Below are 22,952 nucleotides of genomic sequence, written 5' to 3'. Positions count from 1 at the left end.
TCGTGTAAACACGGTAGAAGTCAGAATACCTGAATTTACAACAGCTCTTCATACACATTATGAGACTGACAACGCTGCGTGTGGCCGGACCTCCCGCTATCGCCCCGGTCACATCAGAGCTGACCCAGAAGTATCACAGGGGAATTACACCACTTATACTTACTTGCTTTCTCTTACTTTGGAGGAAACATTTCCTGCTGTTACTTTAGTGTTTGTGTTCAGTTTGATTTAGAAAATTCTATAAACTGTCTGCCAACTTTTATTGACTTGTTCTCCTGTCGTAGCTAATGTTCCCTTCCCTGAGGTTTCTCTTTTCTTTACAAATAACAGGAGACATAACAAGCCCCAAAGCAAATAGCGAAGGGGCTGAGGACTGTAGGGGGTGGTTTCAAGCCTTCTGGTAGGCTGGTGGGGCTTGCCCCTTTACCCCTCCCGTGTGAGGTCACCGGAGGCGGTGTTTGGGGGCGGGTAAGGACCCGCCCGGTGGTTTTATAAAGTCCGAGAGCACGTGGGGGGGGCCTCTTTCCTTCTGCCCCCTGGACCGAAGAGGCGAGAAGTCAGAGACCCCTCTGCAAATACCCAGCATGGCTTCCCTAGAAGAACAAGTACTCTAGCAAGCGGCCATGCAGGGTTCAGCCATGCTGGATACCCTCCTGCAGCGCCTTGCTGCGGGGTCGGTTCAAGAAGCGGACGTCCCTGAAGAGGACACCCATCTCCTAGGACCGAATCCTCCGGCAGTGGCTTCCACCCTGGAGGGTACAGCCACCACCCCCGCCCGGCGGCCCGCCACCCTGTCACCACCACCCACCCAGTGCTCCTTACCTCCTCCATGGGAGCAGCTGGCAGAAGATGGAGGACGTCCCCTGAGGAAGATCATCACCTGCACCAGCCAGGAAGTGCGGCCCGGGCCAGAAGAAGATGGCGTCGTCCAGACCACATGGGACACCGACTGCCCAGGAGGATCGTCGTGGGATCCCTGCTGAGAAGAATGCAAAGGGGTAGGTTTCCATCCTCTGCCTGGCACCCCAGCGCTGCTGCCCGCTCACCTACCCCAGCACTGCTGCCCGCTCACCTACCCCAGCGCTGCTGCCCGCTCACCCCTCCCCCCCCCTGCTCCCAGCTCCGGTCCCCTCACCACCAGGCCCCGGCCAGATGGACCTTCCCGCTCTCCTCACCTCCAGCTCCGGTCCCGGCCGGTTTCAGCTATTAGCCCCGATGCCCGGCCTCCCCAGCTCCCGGACAACAAGGTAACCCCCTCACCTCCGCGGCGCCCTCGATCCCGCCTCCCACCGATCACCTCACCTCCGCGGCCCCCGCTATAGCGCCCCCCCCCCCCCCCCCGATCATCCTCACCTCCGTGGCGCCCGGTATGCCGCCCACCAACCTCCCACCCCCCCGATCATCTCACCTCCGCGATCCCGCTTCCCCCACCACTCTTCTCACCTCCAGCACCAGCCGGAGCCTGCGGCCTCCGCATCCGGCCGGGCCTCTGGTAAGCCGAGCCGCCCTCCCTCGGCAGCGATCCCCGTCCTGCTCCTCACACTGGCAGGGCCGGCCTTTCCCAGCCCTTCCGACACCCCCATTGTCCCTCCCCCGCCGTGCGGCAGGCTTCAGGCCTACCCGGCGCCTAGGCCGGGGACTTCCGGTAGGCCTCGGGCCTAATTTTCAGCCTGCCCTGGGCCTGCTACCAGGCCTCGGGCCCCCACGGCAGCCGGCCGCAGGCCTCGGGCCTATCCGTCACCAGCCCCGGGCTCGGCACCAGGCCTCGGGCCTATCCCCCATCCTGCCCCAGGCCCCATGGCAGTCCTCGGGCCTACCCACACTCCAGGCCTCGGGCCTTCTCCACAGTCAGCCCCAGGCCCACCTCCCTGTCACATACCCCCCACCAACTCAGGAGCCGCCAGCAGCGCTATCCACAGCCTGCGTCCCGGCCCTCTGCTTTCCCCCAACATGCCCCCCGGCCCAGCCAACACCACAGCCCTGGATCCCTGGGCAGCTCCCCTTCCCTCCTCCTCTCCTATTCCCGAGTCCTCTCTGCATACCCTTGATGCAGTAGAGACCTCTATGCCCACGGCGCACCACAGACACAGGAGCCACAGATCCCCGTTCTACAAGCAGCAACGTCACAGCAGAGTGGACTCCCAGAGGCCATACCGCAGGCAGGCTGCCGATACTGGCTCTGAGCTCCTCTCACCAGGCCGCAGCCGCCATCATCATCATCATGCAGGACGCCGCGGACACTACAACAGCCCATCATCACCGGGTTCCAGTGGCCGCGAGGTGGCGCACTCACACACCCGCACCTGTCACCGAGACTACCGACAACGGCACAGAGACTTCCCTCACAGCCTGACCAAGCGCTCCAGGCGGACATCAGAGCATCCAACAACTCACCAGGAATCCGAAAACAGATCCTCAGCTCTTCTACAGCCACCGCAGTCCCAGAGGTCATCCCGCCATGGCAGCCAAGGCTCTCAAGCTCCACCTCACAGCTCTGACATCATCAAGCAACCACCTCAACGCATCACTTCAGCTTCCGAACATCACCAACCATCTGAACAGGACAAAGCACAGTCTTCTCATCAGGACAAGTCAGCTCCACCAGCGAAGACTTCATCCGGTGAGTTCAGTGGCCTCCCCTCGTGGTCGGCCATTACCTCATCACACAAGGACAGAGGTCATCACATCCATTACATCATCACACAAGAACACAGAGGTCATCGCATCCATTAGATCACTACTCACACAATTACAAGCCAGTCAGGATACACCTGTGGGCTTAGGGAATTTAGCTAGCGCAGGACAGGGCAACCCATTTAGGGATCGCAGCCCCGGGACTGCCAGTGCCCGGGGATGTGCGATCCTCCTTCCAGGAGCCGGGTCCGTACATGCGCAGTGTGATACATCTGTATTACACTGTGTGTGGTGAACAATAGCTTGAACAAGCGATCAGTGGATCGCTTGATCAGGCGTACCTGTAAAGTGATAAGAGTTAATACATTTAATAAAAACATATTTTAATTTAAAAAAAAAAAAAAAAAAAAAAAAAATTGAGCGCCAAAATGGTATCAATTGAAAAGAACAACTCAACACGTAAAAAATAAGCCCTAAACTCGCTCTGTCAACAAAAAATATTAAAGTTACGTCTCCGAAAAGATGGCGATGCAAAAACAAATGAGATTTCCTCTATTTTAGTTTATTCAGTAAAATTGTAAAAGTAAAAAACTATATACATGAGGTATCAACGTAATCGTAGTGACCTATAGAATACAGATAATATAGAATTTTTAGTGTACGGTGTACGACCTCCAAAAAATACGAAAAGAAAGGGAACCAAAATTGACAATTTTTCTTTCTCCCATACATTCAAGAGTTAATAAAATCTCATCAATAAGCTAATGACTCACTAAAATGAAGTATTTGTAAAGTGGATCTCATGTCGCAAAAAATAAGCCCTTATATGTCACAATTGCCAAAACAATAAAGATTGTGTAGCCAATAAAAAGTGACAATGCATAATCTACTCTGAATGGCGCAGCTCCCCCGCCATGCCCTGGTGTGTGCCCATACAGCAGTCACCACCACATATGGGGTATTGTTATACGCGGAAGGGATTGGGGTTTAAAATTTGTGGAGCGTTTTGGCATTTTATCCACTGAGAATTTGTACATTTTGAAAAACACATTCATTTAGTCAAAAAAAAAAAAAACAAAAAAACTTTCAATTGCATCCGTTTTTGTTTTAACCCCTGTAAAACTGTTAAAGGGTTAACAAACTTCACAAAAGTTGTTTCACATACATTGAGGGGTGTCCTTTCTATAATGGGGTAATTTAGGGGTTTTTCTTTTATTTAGACCTCTCAAAGTGACCTGAAACTGAGCAGGTCCTCAATAGCAGGTTTTTGCGTTTTTTATGAAAATATGGAATATCGCACGTAACATTCTAAGCCCCATAGCATCCTGTAAAAATTAAAATATGCATAAAACATCACGTCCACATAAAGTAGTCATTTGGTGAATGTTAGTTATTACATTTTTAGCGGTTATGACCATATATGGGATAAAGTAGAACATTTTGAAGTCCGGTAATTGAGAATTTTTCAAAATTTTCACCAAATATTTGAATTTCTCCTAAATAAATGCAAAACATACCACCAAAATGTTGTAACTAACATGAAGTACAAAGTGTCACGAGAAAACAATTTTAAAATCACTTGGATAGGTTAAGCGTTCCGAAGTTATAACCATTTATAGTCACACAGGGCAGATTTCAAAAACTGGCCCGTGTCAGGAAGGTGAAAAGTGGCTCCGGCGTTAAGGGGTTAATGTCAGTGAAGGATAATCCTGGGCAGCACAAAAGGCACTTCTCACCCCAGCCACTGCATCAGGATAGCCACCAGCCCACCGCAATGTTGGTTAAATGCGGTAGTTTAATTTCATTCAATCCAGTATTAGCACTAGAGAAGGTCGGGAATGAGGTTTCCCCGGGTAGGACCGCCGGTTCCTTATAGGACCGCCAGGCTTAGTTCCCAAAAGGAGCCCGGAAAGTTCAGATTAATTGCTCACCTGTCTTTTCCCAAGGGTCCCTCGGTCTATGACGCTATATAGGAGGTTGTGGCGGTTACGTACGTCTCCTTTGATAGGGCGGTTGACTTAGTGCAGGGTAAGAGAGAAAGATGGAACTGTCCAAAACTTTCCATAACTAGTTGCGAGCTTTTGCGGTTTTGGTCCCTGGTTTTGGGTAAATGCAGTAACTTAAAGTCGGTAAAGGATAATCCTGGGTAGCACAAAAGGCACATCTCACCCCGGATAACTAGTCCCTTGAAGGAAGTCTTGTGGGTTTTGCAAGTATGTCTTCGAGTAGGTAATGGGTCAGGCATCCTATTCACAGCTGCTTTATAGAGAGCAAGGAAGTCGTGATTATCACAATACATGATGTCCCTGGGAGGAGTGACGTATAGGCATGAGAATCTGCAGGGGATAGCCGTCATCTCTTATTATGCGACGGGGTCCATCTCAATTCCATTGAGGTGAATATTTTCGAATATTTTCCTTCTCGGCCTACAGGAGCAGGCTGAGAAGGCCATGGCCTTGGTCCGTGTGGGGGGTCGCAGCCGGTGGTAGGAGGGAGGAGGCTGCTCCGTGGCGGAAGTTACACAGGCCCTAAGGCGCTGGAAGATGCCCACATGCCGGCTGCAGGGCCGCAGCCGCCATTTCGGGCGAAGTTGGTTCTCAAGATTTTGAAGATGCCAAGCGGGCCTAGCAAGTTGGGAAATGTTTTAATTTATAACGTTATTTAATAATTTATCTTAGTTGTTAATAAACGCTGTGGCCTTCCCACATTACCCAAACATTTAGTTTCCCGGTCTGTTGATGGGTGGTTAGTCTAGGTACACGGTCAAGTACGAGACGGTTGGGTGGTTAGTCTAGGTACACGGTCAAGTACCAGACGGTTGGGTGGTTAGTCTAGGTACACGGTCAAGTACCAGACGGTTGGGTGGTTAGTCTAGGTACACGGTCAAGTACCAGACGGTTGGGTGGTTAGTCTAGGTACACGGTCAAGTACCAGACGGATGGATGATTTATCAAAGTACAAGGTCAAGTACCAGACGGATGGAAGGTTTATCAAGGTACAAGGTCAAGTACCAGACGGATGGGTGATTTATCAAAGTACAAGGTCAAGTACCAAACGGTTGGATGGTTGATCAAGGTACAAGGTCAAGTACCAAACGGTTGGATGCTTGATCAAGGTACAAGGTCAAGTACCAAACGGTTGGATGGTTTATCGAGGTACAGGGTCAAGTACCAAATTTAAGGTTTGGGTTTGTTAATCCCTACAGTCTAACAAGCCCCAAAGCAAATAGCGAAGGGGCTGAGGACTGTAGGGGGTGGTTTCAAGCCTTCTGGTAGGCTGGTGGGGCTTGCCCCTTTACCCCTCCCGTGTGAGGTCACCGGAGGCGGTGTTTGGGGGCGGGTAAGGACCCGCCCGGTGGTTTTATAAAGTCCGAGAGCACGTGGGGGGGGCCTCTTTCCTTCTGCCCCCTGGACCGAAGAGGCGAGAAGTCACCCTCCCACCCTGCCCTCAGAATTATTTCTTTTCAGCTTTTCTTTCCTTGGTTCTGGCTGTTTCCTTCTGTTTTCCTACAGTTGTCACAGCGAAGGCGGAAGTTACACAGGCCCTAAGGCGCTGGAAGATGCCCACATGCCGGCTGCAGGGCCGCAGCCGCCATTTCGGGCGAAGTTGGTTCTCAAGATTTTGAAGATGCCAAGCGGGCCTAGCAAGTTGGGAAATGTTTTAATTTATAACGTTATTTAATAATTTATCTTAGTTGTTAATAAACGCTGTGGCCTTCCCACATTACCCAAACATTTAGTTTCCCGGTCTGTTGATGGGTGGTTAGTCTAGGTACACGGTCAAGTACGAGACGGTTGGGTGGTTAGTCTAGGTACACGGTCAAGTACCAGACGGTTGGGTGGTTAGTCTAGGTACACGGTCAAGTACCAGACGGTTGGGTGGTTAGTCTAGGTACACGGTCAAGTACCAGACGGATGGATGATTTATCAAAGTACAAGGTCAAGTACCAGACGGATGGAAGGTTTATCAAGGTACACGGTCAAGTACCAGACGGATGGGTGATTTATCAAAGTACAAGGTCAAGTACCAGACGGATGGAAGGTTTATCAAAGTACAAGGTCAAGTACCAAACGGTTGGATGGTTGATCAAGGTACAAGGTCAAGTACCAAACGGTTGGATGCTTGATCAAGGTACAAGGTCAAGTACCAAACGGTTGGATGGTTTATCGAGGTACAGGGTCAAGTACCAAATTTAAGGTTTGGGTTTGTTAATCCCTACAGTCTTTGTTTATTGACCTTCTACCTTTACTTTATGTCTATATTTCAGAAAGGAGATCTCGTATGTCAGTCTCCTTACATATGTGCAGGAGTTGAGATTACCCCACTGCTACAATAAGTGGGAGTGAAGGAGGATGTCCCCGCTCCTGCCCACGCACTAGCTATTGCCTGGTTATAATGCAATTCTATGCCGGATAGGACCTGGCAGGGCCGGCGCCAGCACTGGGCATACCTGGGCAAGTGCCGGGGCCCAGAGCTGCTGGGGGGGCCCCACATAAAGCTGTACTTTAGGAAACAATGGGGGTTAAAGAGGCTGTATCTAATGAACCCATAGTGGGCGAGGGGGCTGTTATAATAAATTAGGGAATATTTTAGGTAACAAGAGACTGTATGAGTTTCTGAATTTTTTATGCCGTCATGTGAGTTCACTGTCCAGGGGCCCACTGCGGCTGTCGCCCAGGGGCCTACTGCAACCTGGAGTCGACCCTGGTACCTGGCATAGAATTGCCTGGTTGTTGGACATGTCAGGCTGCTTGCGGACTGCGCAGACATGGGCGCTCCTGCTCAGTGCCTGTGTACCTTCTAAAAAGCACTGGCTTAGTGATGCCCTGCAGCGTGGCCGCCCCACGGATACATCAAGAGGCATATGTCTCTTGATGTATCCGTGGAGACAGGGGGAAGCCTATATCATACATCACTGCACGAGTGCCGGCATGTAATAAATTCCCCTCCCAGTGTGTTCAAGGGGTCCGAAACAAGCTCCATTATGAGCAAGACCAATTTAAAAGGCAACATCCGAAATGGATCCGTTTCAGAGTTCTGTAATCCTGGAATATAAATTCATATATCACAGTCCTGCTGCTACTAACAACATACACAAAGGTCTGATTACACGTCTCTCCAGGGACAATACCCAACACTGGCTGCAGATTACAATCATTCTGCCCAATTCAGACAGCAGGGAATAGTCAGTCTCTGATAGGTTTAGGAAATATCTGCTGAAAATCAAGGGCCCGGAGGACAACGTGTTTCCTGTCACCTCATCGTCCTCCTCCAGGTTCAGCATTTCATTTATAAGTGAATTAAATCCAACACTTCCATTGTATAAGCCAAAAGTCTGGAAAAGGGGTCATTAGACGTGTGACATGTTACTGCTGGTGTCCTGCGTCTGATACAACGCAGACAGGATGCACTTGTCTTCTTCTTAGTCTCTTAATAGAAAAAAGGAATCTAATAAGGATTTTACTTGTCACCAACAAATCCTGCAGTAAGAGGACAAAGTATTCAGGGAGATAAACTGTAAGTGGGGACAAGTGTTATAACATCGAAAATGTAATAACCCACATGAATTTATTAAATACATTTCTCTTTTCATCGGGGGGCGTGGCCACTGGACAACCCGAAGGATTCGGAAAAACCGCGGAATTTAAAAAGCCATTTGTGTCGCAAGATCAAGCACTCACATACACCAGAAAAAAGCAGGTGAACTTCGGCGGACCTCGGCGCAGCCGCGGCACCTGGTGAATATCGGCGCATGGACCTTAGTGAATCCCGGCAGAACCCGAATCAGCGTCGGAGAACCCGCCGCTGGATCGCGACTGGACCGGGTAAGTAAATATACTCCAGAGCTGCACTCACTATTCTGCTGGTGCAGTCACTGTGTACATACATGGCATTACTTATCCTGTACTGATCCTGAGTTACATCCTGTATTATACTCCAGAGCTGCACTCACTATTCTGCTGCTGGTGCAGTCACTGTACATACATGACATTACTTATCCTGTATTATACCCCAGAGCTGCACTCACTATTCTGCTGCTGGTGCAGTCACTGTGTACATACATGACATTACTTATCCTGTACTGATCCTGAGTTACATCCTGTATTATACTCCAGAGCTGCACTCACTATTCTGCTGCTGGTGCAGTCACTGTGTACATACATGACATTACTTATCCTGTACTGATCCTGAGTTACATGCTGTATTATACTCCAGAGCTGCACTCACTATTCTGCTGCTGGTGCAGTCACTGTGTACATACATGACATTACTTATCCTGTACTGATCCTGTGTTACATCCTGTATTATACTCCAGAGCTGCACTCACTATTCTGCTGCTGGTGCAGTCACTGTGTACATACATGACATTACTTATCCTGTACTGATCCTGAGTTACATCCTGTATTATACTCCAGAGCTGCACTCACTATTCTGCTGCTAGTGCAGTCACTGTGTACATACATGACATTACTTATCCTGTACTGATCCTGAGTTACATCCTGTAAATCTTTTATTTTATATATAAAAATGAAAAACATTACAACAATAAACATAAATAAAGCCATAACTTCTGGCAAAACAAAACAATAATACAAACTAAAAGAGACTTACGAAAATCTCCTGGCCCAGCCACACACACACCACACAATCAGCATTATAAAACAAAACCTTCACCCAATCCCACCACCTAATTTTTATTTTTTTTTTTTATTATTTTTTATTTTTTTTTATACAATTTTTTTTTTTTATTTATTTATTTATTTATTTATTTATTTTTTTTTTTTTCATAAATAACTAAAGAATACACAGCAAAAAAAAGACAAACAGGAAATAAAAACATTAAATATAACTAACTAAATCCCACGCCCATCACCCTCCCCCCCCCCAGACACTGGTCTAACGTCCAAAGTTCGCGCTATATAGTCCAGACCAGTGCCCAGGATCATAAAGTCCAAGTCCCGTCCACCCCCCTCCCAACCTAACACCCTAACACCAACACCCCAAAACCAACCAAGCTATATACACATTAACTATAACTACATAAATACACACTGTACACAAAATACAAACACATTAAACATATCAACATATAACAAACCAACCACATAAAGCCCAGGTTCGGTGCCTGCAAGCCCAACATCACTATAACCTCAGAACACAAAACAAAAATCTACAGTGTCAGCTTCAGCCCAACACCAGGAGAGGAGATGACAGACTAAGGGACACTAAAGGAGAACCCCCTCCAAAGGAGAGAGGCCCTCCCCGTGCCCAGCCTCTCATACTCCAGAGAGCGCACCTTCACCAGGTCACCCAGAATGTTCCTAACCACCTCATCCACCGGGAGGATTTTACGCTGCGTCGATACTAAACACCGTGCGTTCCACGTGTGGTACCTGACCACTAGGCTGACTAGAAATAACGTGCAGCGGTCCCGGCCACCCAGGCCTCTGAATGCTCCATAGGCCCACTCCGCATAGGAGAGACCGGCCAACCCGGGCCAATGGATGGAAGCGCCCACCCGGTTGTACACCTCTGTGTTAAAGGGGCACTGAAGCAGGAAGTGGTCCATGCTCTCCAGCAGACCACCGCACTCCTCCCGGGGACAACCCCTTTCCTCAGAGCTCCTACACTTCAGATTGTCCCTCACACACAGCTTTCCATGGAAGCAGCGCCAAGTCAAGTCCCAAAACTTCAAGGGGATCCTGATGGAATTCAAAAGACCTAAACCCACCCCCAGATCCCGACTTGGGCAATCCCTGAGGGCCAGAGGCTTCTGGAAATGGGTCAACAGAACCCTTTTGTCAAGGAGTTTCCTCGACATGGTCCTGATCTCCCACATTCCCAGACCCCACCGGCGAATCACCTTCAGAACCGGGGTAGCGTAAGCCGGAAGATGCCCATGTGGTGTACGGAGATCCTTCACTCGCCCTCCTGTCTCCCATTCCTGGAAGAAAGGCCGAAACCATCCCCTACAGGAGTATACCCACGGAGGAGCCCTCTCTTTCCAGAGGTTTGCTACATTGATCTTAAGAAAGGTATTCACTAGGAACACCACAGGGTTGACCATACACAACCCTCCTTGTCTCCTCGTGCGGTAAGTAACCTCCCTCTTGATAAGGTTCAGCCTATTCCCCCATAACAGCTGGAAGAACAGACTGTAGACCCGAGTCCAGAGGGGTTCTGGCAACATGCACACACTGCCCAGATATATCAGCAATGGGAGCAGGTAAGTTTTAATCAAGTTCACCCTTTCCCTGAGGGTCAAAGACCAACCCTTCCACTGGTCCACCCTCTGAGCGGCGATCTTAAGCCTGCCATCCCAGTTTTGCATGGGGTAATCCCCCTGGCCAAATTCGATGCCGAGAACTTTGGCAGAGTCTTGGGGCCCTGGAAGAGTGTCCGGGAGATCAAAGCCTGGATCCCCCTCTCCCAGCCAGAGACTCTCACACTTATCCCGGTTGATCTTGGACCCAGAAGCCTCTGAGTAGCGGTCAACCTCTGACATCACCCATTGCGCCTCCCCTCTCGAGGACACAAAAACGGTGACATCATCAGCGTACGCTACCACCCTTAGAGTGGCTTCCGGTGCCTCCTGGTCCATCCCGACTCCCACCAACGGCCCACGATCAACCCTCCTAAGGAATGGGTCAATCGCGAACACGTATAAAAGTGGGCTCAGAGGACAACCCTGGCGAACACCAGACCCGACCTCAAAAGAGCGGCCAATCCAACCGTTCACAAGCGGGAAACTCTCTGCCCCTGCATACAAAACTTTCAGCCAATTGACAAACTCCCCCGGCAGGCCATACCTCAGAAGGACAGACCAGAGGTACTCGTGGTCAACCCGATCAAACGCTTTTGCCTGATCCAAGGACAGCAAGTACCCCTTCCAGTTACCAGCCCTGCCCTGCTCCACTGCCTCCCGAACACAAAGCACAGCACTAAATGTACTGCGGCCTGGAACAGAGCAGTGCTGGGTCCCCGAAAGGAGCCGGGGCGCAAACTGCACCAGCCGATTAAACAGCACCTTTGCCAAAACCTTTCTGTCCGTATTGAGAAGCGCTATGGGACGCCAGTTCTCAATACGAGATCGGTCCTTACCCTTTGACAGGATGATCAGGGCAGACCTCCTCATTGACTTCGGCAGAGCGCCCGAGGAAAGACACTCATTGAATACCTCAGTCAAGAGGGGAACCAAGGCGTCCTTAAAGGTCTTATAGAACTCAGATGTTAAGCCATCCGGACCCGGCGATTTCTTGAGGGCGAGCCCTTCAATCGCCCGGCTGACTTCCTCTTCCCTAATCATCTCTGTCAAAACATCAAGAGAGGGGTCTACTCCTGGCTCAGGGACAGTTTCAGCCAGGAAAGCCGACATCACATCCCGATCTAGATCCTTCCTGCCCAAGAGGTGCGAGTAGAAGGATCTGACGACCTCCAGAATCCCTGATCTGGACCTTTTCAGGGATCCCGTACTGTCAACCAGTCCTGTGACAACTTTACCATTCACTGACATCTTGCAGTTTCTGTAAGGGTCGGGCGAGCGGTATTTCCCGTAATCCCTCTCAAAAACCAAAGATGCGTGTCTATCGTACTGACACCTCTTCAGCAAGGATTTCACTCTGGAGATGTCCTCACGACTACCTCCAGTCGAGACGAGATGCTCGAGTTTCCTCCTCAGGCCCTGATACAGGCGGTACCTGTCCAGGCTCCTGAGGCTCGAGAGCTGGCGGAAGAATCTCGCCACCCTTTTCTTGAGCATCTCCCACCACTCTGACTTACTGCTACAAAGGCCCAGCAATGGTACCTGGCTCTGAAGAAAGTCCTCAAAGGATTGTCTTATCTCTGCTTCTTCCAGGAGAGACGAATTGAACTTCCAGTAGCCTCTTCCCATCCGGGGGGTCTCTGTAACATTCAGAGAAAACAAAATTAGACAGTGGTCGGAGAACTCCACCTCAACAACGGACACTGCTGAAGAAATGGCTTCCTCCTTTAAATAAAACCTGTCTATTCTAGACCTGCAGCTACCCCTATAATAGGTGAACCCCGCGTGGCCTGGGGTGTGCCGGATGTGGACATCCACCAGGCGAGCCTCACTAGCTATGCTATTAAGAGCGACGCTATCATAAGTCAGCTTGTCTCTGGAACCTCCCCTATCCTGGGACCTCGTGACAGCATTGAAGTCCCCTCCAAAGACCACCTGCCGACTTGTAAAAAGGTAGGGCTTGATCCTCATAAAGAGACACTTCCTGTCCCACTTGGACTGGGGACCATAGATGTTAATTAGGCGCAGTTCTTGTCCCTTCATGAGGACATCCAGGATCAGGCACCTCCCCATTTCTAACTCAATAACTCGTCGGCATTCTACCGGCGCGGTAAAAAGGACCGCCACTCCGCTATACGGCTCGGCCGCAAGAGACCAATAGGAAGGCCCGTGTCTCCATTCCCTCTTAGCTTTAAACACGGCCGCCAAATCTGGCAGCCTGGTCTCCTGCAAAAATAAAATGTCGGCTTCAACACGGCCGAGAAAATCAAAGGCCGCAAATCTAGCCGCATCAGACTTAATGCTGGCGACATTAATGGACGCCAGCGTCAACGGAGTGGGTGCCGCCATCATGAGTGATTAAGTTAGACGGCTTTTTTCTTACTATTTCCCTTCCCCCGACTCTCCTCTGAAGATGATGCCTTTTCCCTTTTCCCTTCAGAATTGGGGCAACTTCTTTTTAACGAAATTGAGGTGTCCATGTTATTACTGGCCCCCAAGGACCCACCCGGACCACCCTCTCCTTCGTCCTTGTCTCCTGACTCTGAGTCAGTCTCCCACTCTGAGGACCCAGCATCCCCAGAGGATAGAGACTCGGCGCCCCCTGCAGGCTGCTCCGCCGCCACCTCCAGAACCCCACCCTCAGCCTCTCCTTCCGAGGAGGCGATCTCATCGAGGGTGAGGAACTGGTTGGAAAGCTCAACCAGAGGGGAGGAAGTTTTCCCTTCCTTAGGTACCTTAGATACGCCACGTTTTTTCTTTTTCTGCTTGCGCTTATTTTCTAGCCAAATCCTGTTATCCTCATCCATACTCTCATAATGGGAGGACGTGGAGGACATGGCACCTTTCTCGCGCTCCATCCTCCTGACCTCCTCATCCAACTCATCATCCCTCAGGGCCTCAGTAGCATGACCAGCCTCTGAGGAAGGACCAAGGGTCACCCCAGCAACCTGAGGCTTCCCCAGTTCTCTCCCTTTTTGTCTGGCTTCAAGCCGCCTCAACTGAGAAGGTGACTTATTCTTGCTTTTCTTCACAGGCCCCTCAGCTCCTCCACCTCTGCTGGTACCTTCCCCAGCAGAAGCAACCTCATGGCTCTCCTCCACTGGGGTCACAACCGCATTGGCAAAGGAGCGAGGACAACGGCTGAAAGGGTGACCGAGCTCACCACACAGGTTACACCTAATGTCCTTACAGGATGCAGCGAGATGACCTAGCCCACCACACAAAGCGCACTTCTGCACTTGGCAGCTAGCGCTAAAGTGTGTGGGGTCACCGCACCTGTGACAGACCTTCGGCTGCCCCTGGTAGAAAATCAGGATTCTGTCCCGCCCAAGAAAGGCTGAAGAAGGAATGTGGGCGACTGTGCCGCCTGAACACTTCAACTTCATCATGAAGGTCCAGGCCCCAGACCAAATGCCAAATTCATCACGGTTTTTCTGAGGTACCTGTACAACCTCACCATAACGACTGAGCCACGTCATGATGTCCATGCAAGAAAGTGACTCGTTACGGGTCAAAACGGTCACCTTCTTGACTGCGTTTTGGCGAGACACTGCTTGAACAGCAAAGTCTCGCCATGCGGGCTCGTTCTTTGCCAGCTCATAATTCGACCAGAAGAGCTCTAAGCCCTCCGGCCGAACAAAGCTGACATCGAACTCCGGAGTGCCATAAGGATGTATCAGGGCAAAGATGTCACTAGCCCTGAAGTTCATCTTCAGGAGGAGCTCCACCACCCTTGACCTGGGTGGGCATGCGTCACTGCCCCTCCAGCGAAGACGAACCACATTCCTACGGGAAGCTCCGGGCCCAGTTGTGGGTAAAGACCATACAGTCTCTCCCCCCCTTTTCTCTTGGAAGGCTGCCAGACCATGCCTGTCTGTCCAGAAGGACAGATCAACCTCTCTCCCCTCTACATTGATTGACTTTTCCCCTCTCCTGAGAGCCTCCAGAAGACGCCTTTGCAAAACGCTGTTCCCAGAGCCAGGAGACAAGGAGTTAACCCCACTTGCCCCAGCGGTGACACTCGCATAGCTCCTTATGGGAGCGGCCACCACTGGGGGTGCAGATGGATCAGCACAAACCACATGATTAACCCCCTCACCACCATCCACCACTCCCACACTCACCACACTATGTACATTACTGCCTCGCTTCCCTCGCTTCCTTGCATCACTCACACCAGCTGGGCCAGGAGGACCTGGGGTTGCCTCAGCGTCACTGGGCACTGGGGGTAGAGCCACCTCCATAGCTGATTCAGCCTGAGAAGAGGCAGCTCCAACCCCGATCTTACTTGTGCCCTCTGCCTCATTGGCATTAACCCCTTGTTGTCCCGCAGTTTTTCTAAGGTTGGAGCATCGCTGCTCGCTGGATGAAAGAGGCCTCCTGTCTTTATTTACTCCGGACAGTCTCTTTGTGCCATCTCCAGGGTCAGATGAGCCAATACAAAATAAAACCTTTCCTGCGCCCTTTCCCGCAGGCTGCACAGGGCGCTTGGGAGGCGCCGCACCACAAGCCCCAGCAGCCCCATCACACTGCCGCTGCTCACCGGACCTAGCAGCAGCCACAGTGCTAGGGACTACAGGAGCCACCGCCACTGCCCCTGGCACTGGGCCACCCCCCCCTCCCACTGGGGGGCAGCGCACAGTACCAGGACTTGCTGGATCGCCCTCACTGTCCGGCCTTTCGGCCGATGCCTTCCCTGCACCATCCTTGCTACTACAAACAAGGCTGGTGCTCTGCGCCATGATGGAACGTGGCTTTGCAATCTCCCCGCACCCTGGCACCGAGTCCACTGCAGGATTCGTGCTGGGCTGGGTTACGGGGCCTACACGACAGGCTGGCACTGCTGCCCGCCCGGAGGGAACAGGGAGGGGACGAAACACCAGATTCACCTCCTGAGACGCCTTGGTCTTCTTGGCTCTCTTCTTTCTCTTTAGGTCGTCATCTGGCATATCATCGCCGAAGGAAAAGTTCTGGAGGTGAACTGGGGACTCAAGCTGACGGATCTGAGCCATTAGCGCCCCCCCCTGGCCGCTGTCATCACTTTCCTCCTCCAGGTTGGCAGAGCCGCAGCCTGATGGTAAAGGCGCTTGCTCTGCAGGCAGCCTGTCGTGCGAGGCCTGCTGGTGTTGGCGCAGGCCACCAGACGGACACGGCTGGTCTTCCTCATCCTCCTCATCATCGCCATCATCCGCCTGGATCTCAAGCCCCTTTTGCTTTCTCAGCTGCTCCAGGCGCATGTCATCAAACCGGGCGTCGTTTTCCAACTTTTCGCGGAACGGACCGCTGTGCTCGCGGATAAGATGTCGCTTCTCCTGCAGAGCGGTGACCTCGGCTTTTAGTCTGTCTATGGTGGTAAGTAGATCAGACTTTTTCTTTCTCTGCGTAGCCACCCCCGCTAGGGCCAAGGTCTCCCTTATCTCCTCCTGGAGCCTCCTCAGCGCTTTTCCGGCTTCCTCGTACTCACGGAGGTGCTCAGCAATCCGGGAGCCATAGATGGTAGCAGACTCCCGGGCCTTAAGATCACCCCATGCCTTTTGCACACCTCCGTGAGCACCCAGCTTTTCAGCTGAACCACCCAGCTTTCCCGCACAGTCACTCAGCTTTCCAGGAGGAGCACTCAGGCTGATGTTACTTGCCTTGATCTTCTGTGATCTGGAGACCTTGCAGCTTCCCTGGGTCTTGGGGGTGGCAGCCGAGGTCACATCGCTGCGTCCTTGGCTCCGGGCAGATCTTCTTACCCCCTCCGCTTTGGCCGGCAACTGGCTTCTCCTGCCCCCCGCCGGCCTGGTCCGGGAGGCAGAAGCCTGGGATTTTCCTGGCTCACTCATCCCAGAAACCTACTCCCTCCCTGGGGAGGAGAGAGCAGGCCTGGGTGGATTGGTCTTCCACCAGGTGGTGCAGGAGCTCAGTCACAGACAACCACACCCGTCAGCAGTTCACAGCAGAATGATCCAGCACGAACTATTCTGCTGCTGGTGCAGTCACTGTGTACATACATGACATTACTTATCCTGTACTGATCCTGAGTTACATCCTGTATTATACCCCAGAGCTGCACTCACTATTCTGCTGCTGGTGCAGTCACTGTGTACATACATGACATTACTTATCCTGTACTGATCCTGAGTTACATCCTGTATTATACCCCAGAGCTGCACTCACTATTCTGCTGCTGGTGCAGTCACTGTGTACATACATGACATTACTTATCCTGTACTGATCCTGAGTTACATCCTGTATTATACTCCAGAACTGCACTCACTATTCTGCTGCTGGTGCAGTCACTGTGTACATACATGACATTACTTATCCTGTACTGATCCTGAGTTACATCCTGTATTATACTCCAGTGCTGCACTCACAATTCTGCTGCTAGTGCAGTCACTGTGTACATACATGACATTACTTATCCTGTACTGATCCTGAGTTACATCCTGTATTATACCCCAGAGCTGCACTCACTATTCTGCTGCTGGTGCAGTCACTGTGTACATACATGACATTACTTATCCTGTACTGATCCTGAGTTACATCCTGTATTATACTCCAGAGCTGCACTCACAATTCTGCTGCTAGTGCAGTCACTGTGTACATACATGACATTACTTATCCTGTACTGATCCTGAGTTACATCCTGTATTATACCCCAGAGCTGCACTCACTATTCTGCTGCTGGTGCAGTCACTGTGTACATACATGACATTACTTATCCTGTACTGATCCTGAGTTACATCCTGTATTATACTCCAGAGCTGCACTCACAATTCTGCTGCTAGTGCAGTCACTGTGTACATACATGACATTACTTATCCTGTACTGATCCTGAGTTACATCCTGTATTATACCCCAGAGCTGCACTCACTATTCTGCTGCTGGTGCAGTCACTGTGTACATACATGACATTACTTATCCTGTACTGATCCTGAGTTACATCCTGTATTATACCCCAGAGCTGCACATACTGTTCTACAGTATTATTATACATTATAAACTGCACTACATTTGATAGAACCCAGTACATATAAGCCTATAACTCCTCTTTTGAAGTCACTCTCAAAAAGTTGGGTAACATTATGTTCCTAGGTTAATCTTCCTAGTTATGGGAGAAGTGGACATCAGAGAAATTTAGTGACAACTTTGCCATCCATGAGTGTTCCCTGTGCAGATATCGATATAAATCAGAAATGACAAAAAAAAACTATTGTAAAAGATGTCACCAGAGAAGATTTACACTTCCAGGTAATTGTTAGAATTTAGGGGAAATGCTACTTAAATTACCACAAGATCTGTTTCCATGACAGTAACGTCAGGATGATGTATGGATTTAGCCCTGATCTTCTTTACTTGGTTTCTGAGCTTTCAGGGACATTTTATGAAATATTTTCCAACCATACAACAATTTATAGAGGGCAAGACGTAGCCGACAGCCAATATCAGTTGTCAGATCATGAATCTGCTACAAATGGAATCTCACGATTAGACCTGATAAGGACGGAAAGCCCAGAGATTAGAAGCTACGCTGAGCAGTCGCTCGCAACTAAAGAAATCCTATAAAGGTCATCTGCAGGACAGTCACGAGATCCCGCAATGAAATGCTCTAACATTGCCCTGTCCATAGGTTTAGTATGCAGTTGTCCTATATATAATTGCTACCATGTATCCACACGATCGGGAATCCTGTTCCAATCCTGTCAGGTGGTCTATGTGATTGCCTAGTCAATTGCAGTTATCCCCCAAACCAGGGGTCTCAAACTCAATTTACCTGGGGGCCGCTGGAGGTAGATTCTGGGTAAGGCTGGGCCGCATCAAGTTTTCCACACAAAATGCGCTTACAAAATATCATTATTCAGATTCAAATGTCACGGCGTCTCCCAGTGCAAGGAAAGCCCCGAGCTGGGAGACGTGTTTTCTCTATGAACGCGTCCTGTGCACCGAGGGGTCCCAAGCTCCTACCGCACTGAGCCCAGTCAGGGGCTCAGTGCGAAATTTGATAATATGTTCAATGATATCATTTTTAGGACTGTACGACCTTTTGATCACTTTTTATAGATTTTTTTATATTTTTCAAAATGGCAAAAAAGTGCCATTTTCGACTTTGGGCGCTATTTTCCGTAACGGGGTAAAACGCATTGTAAAAAACGTTATTATATTTTGATAGATCGGGCATTTTCGGACGCGTCGATACCTAATGTGTTTATGATTTTTACTGTTTATTTATATTTATGTGAGTTCTAGGGAAAGGGGGGTGATTTGAAATTTAATTTTTTTTTTATTCTAATTTTTTTTTTAAAAACTTTTTTTTATTTTTATTTATACTATTTTTCAGACTCCCTAGGGTTCTTTAACCCTAGGTTGTCTGATCGATCCTACCATATACTGCCATACTACAGTATGGCAGTATAAGGGGATTTTCCTCCTCATTCATTACAATGTGCTATCAGCACATTGTAATGAAGGGGTTAAAACGAAATAGCCTCGGGTCTTCGGAAGACCCGAGGCTACCATGAAGACGGATCGCCGCCCCCCGATGACGTCACGGGGAGCGGCGATCCCAGGTAAGATGGCGGCGCCCATGCGCCGCTATCTGTTTGAGGCTGTCGGCAGCCCACACTGTAAAAACACCCGCGATCAGTGCTAGCACCGATCGCGGGTGTTACCAGTAAGCCTTTGCTGCAATATGCAGCAAAGACTTACCGGCTATGGAGAGGGCTCAGCCCGTGAGCCCTCTCCATGCAGCGCGACCCGACCGCCGCCGTGAATACACGGCGGGCGGTGCTTTTCCAGGTGGGGGCCGCAAAATGTTGTCCCGCGGGCCGCGAGTTTGAGACCCCTGCCCTAAACTGTGGGCAAGATACAAGCCTAGTGTCACGGGTGCTCCTGCGACCCCTCCCATGGGTTGCAGGCGCACCCGTGTTCCTCCATGTGTCCCCTCAACGTTGCCCCAGGCTCACTCACCTGTCTGCGATCCAGCGCTGTGTCCCGCGATCTGGTGCATATGTCCACTCCACCTTGGGTGCAGGCGCACCGACTTCTCGAGATTTAAAGGGTCAAAGCGCCGTTAATGGCCAATCTGCCGGATCTTTGTGCCTCGTGCCTTAGTGAAAACCTTGTTCCAATGCTCTTATTTGGTAAATGACCCCGGTTCCGTCCCTGACTACGCTCCATTGCTGCCTGCCCTGACCTTCCACCACGTCCCTGACTACGCTCCTTTGCTGCCTGCCCTGACCTTCCACCACGTCCCTGACTCTGATCCTGTGCTGCCTGTCCTGAACTCCTGAAAATCGCACCTGTGGAGCGACCTTGTGGTATCACGCCGCAACAAGTACAACCTGCTTTGCGGCGGGCTCTAGTGAGAACCGGGTACCACTTAGACTTCGATCCCAGGTGTTATCTTCCGTCATCGTCCGAGGTGATACAGAGGGTCCACTACCCCTGATCCTGACACCTACGCCTGAAAATTTAGCTGTAACAGACCAACTGACTATCAAACCTCTTGACTCCTGAGATGCCAAGGGGGGTCAGACATTTAAATATGTCCATTAGTGCTCAGAATAGATAAACCTCCGTCCTATGTGTATGGCAGCTGATAAATACCTTCCCACTATTATGGACCTATAATCACTTGGCTTAATGTACACGAGTACAGGTGCGTTGAGAGAGGTAGCTGACACATATATCATGTCTAAAAATATATCACAAGGCTAAACTTATCTGTTCAGGCCAAATTTCAGGTCAACTTTGACCGCTTTAACCTGAAACCGACCTCCTGTAAGATCCTTTCCTGATACAATGAAAACTTCAGAATATTTGTTGCCAGTCATATTTACAGACTCTATTCACACACGGAGGCTGTGCATCTGCATTCAATGCTCGGAAGCCCATCACAGACGTCATAACTCATGACTGAATACAATGCATTGTTCCAGAAACTTTTGGCGTCAAATCACTGGCCTGGATTTTACAGATATACTGTAGATCTTACTGGAGCCACATGAAAAGCCACAACATTGCACATATCTGGAGTAAATTACATGTTTGAGGTCCAGTATTCCTGTGAGTGAAGTCATGTTTATTAGATTTTTAACCTCTGGAGTTTACTTTTATCACTTTAGGTATTCCTATATAAAATATAAAGTTCTTAGGTTCCTGTCATCGATTTATCAAGAGTGGAAGTGGTGTTGGCCAAGAGTTGTCCATGAGTTACTAGATGGATAAATTACTCATTGCTCAACCCTAGTGAGTGAAGGTTGGATATGGATGAGGACATCTGGCAGTGAGACCCCAACCTCCGCACAAGGAGGCAGCAGAGAGGTTGAAGAATTGATGTCCAAGGTAATAAACAGATTCCGTAACGTCATAGAGATGGATTGCGGCTTCTTTCCATCCAAGGTAACATACTCAAAGTGTCCTGGATATGAGAAGTCGGCAAAGGGAAAGACGCTATGAGACGTAATCCAGTCAAGTTAGGTGTTTTTGAAAAGGTTTCATTTTTTGGTCTTAAAAAAATAAGCCTTTAAATTGTAAAAAGAGGATAATGTATTAATGGTCCACAGAACCAGTTTTTTCCTCTTTGAATCATCAGTCAGTGGTGATTAGTAGCAGGGAGACGGACTGCAATGAAAGTTGCATTATACTATGGATGAGTGACCAATAGGGTGATCCTGTCATAAGATCAGAATATTTTAACAAGAAAGCAAAACATTAGATCCTCAAGGATTTTCTTTACTCCTATCATCACTCATTATGAAGCATAGACTTCATTTATAGACAATACTCTGCTCATGGTCATCTCTCGAGATGCTGCTAATGTAATGTACTTTAGGCTATGGTCAACTCTAAGGTGTCAGCATGAATTGTTATTATTAATCCTTGTTCTAAATTGTCTAAATCCAATTGTCACATTGACAAAATGGGGAACATTGGGGCAGATTTACTTACCCTGTCCATTCGCGATCCAGCGGCGCGTTCTCTGCGCTTGATTCAGGTCCGGCCGGGATTTATAAAGGTAGTTCCTCCAACGTCCAGCAGGTGGAATACACCGAGCCGGGCTGAGTGAAGGTAAGTGCAAGCTCCGCAACAGATTTTTTTTTTTTTAAATGCAGCGGTTTTTCCGAATCCGTTGGGTTTTCGCTTGCCCACGCCCCCCATTTCTGTCGCGTGCAAGCCAGCGCCGATGCGCCACAATCCAATCGCGTGCGCCAAAATCCCGGGGCAATTCAGGGGAAATCGGTGCAAATCGGAAATATTCGGGTAACACGTCGAGAAAACATGAATTGGGCCCTTAGTAAATGACCACCAATTACTTTACTGATCCCTGTGCGATCCCCGATCCAGACTGCCAGATGAGGATGAACTCATGGATTCATTAAAATCCTGCATGTGTCGCTTCCCCGCTCAGGTCCCCGGAGTTCACCTTCTTCTTCCTGGTGCATGTAAGTGCATTGTCCGTGTATAATGCGCTGTGCGGGGAATCACTAAGATCGTGCGCCCGATATCCTGCATGTGTCGCTTCCCTGCTCAGGTCCCCGGAGTTCACCTTCTTCTTCCTGGAGCATGTAAGTGCATTGTCCATGTATAATGTGCTGTGCGGGGAGTCACTAAGATCGTGCGTCCGATATCCTGCATGTGTCACTTCCCTGCTCAGGTCCCCGGAGTTCACCTTCTTCTTCCTGGTGCATGTAAGTGCATTGTCCGTGTATAATGTGCTGTGCGGGGAGTCACTAAGATCGTGCGCCCGATATCCTGCATGTGTCACTTCCCCGCTCAGGTCCCCGGAGTTCACCTTCTTCTTCCTGGTGCATGTAAGTGCATTGTCCGTGTATAATGTGCTGTGCGGGGAGTCACTAAGATCGTGCACCCGATATCCTGCCTGTGTCTCTCCCCGCTCAGGTCCCCGGAGTTCACCTTCTTCTTCCTGGTGCATGTAAGTGCATTGTCCGTGTATAATGCGCTGTGCGGGGAGTCACTAAGATCGTGCACCCGATATCCTGCTTGTGTCGCTTCCCCGCTCAGGTCCCCGGAGTTCACCTTCTTCTTCCAGGTGCATGTAAGTGCA

General features: G+C 49.9%; 1 long non-coding RNA gene across 2 annotated transcripts in view; it reads right to left on the bottom strand.

Annotated features, from left to right (window-relative positions):
- The window catches only part of LOC140104513 (uncharacterized), a 118,581-nt gene that overhangs the window by 48,417 nt on the left and 47,212 nt on the right, over positions 1–22,952 (bottom strand). Inside the window, exon 4 of one of the 2 annotated variants that reach the window (XR_011850346.1) lies at positions 6,879–8,114. The exons of the other annotated variant lie outside the window; for it this stretch is intronic. This is a non-coding gene — a long non-coding RNA (uncharacterized lncRNA). Of the gene's footprint in view, positions 1–6,878; positions 8,115–22,952 lie in introns of those variants that run through there. 2 annotated transcript variants of the gene reach the window in all.

This window comes from Engystomops pustulosus, chromosome 10, assembly GCF_040894005.1.
Source record: "Engystomops pustulosus chromosome 10, aEngPut4.maternal, whole genome shotgun sequence".
NCBI classification, from domain to species: domain Eukaryota; kingdom Metazoa; phylum Chordata; class Amphibia; order Anura; family Leptodactylidae; genus Engystomops; species Engystomops pustulosus.
Note: the sequence above shows the minus strand (reverse complement) of the source record. Positions and strands in the feature narration are given on the sequence as shown.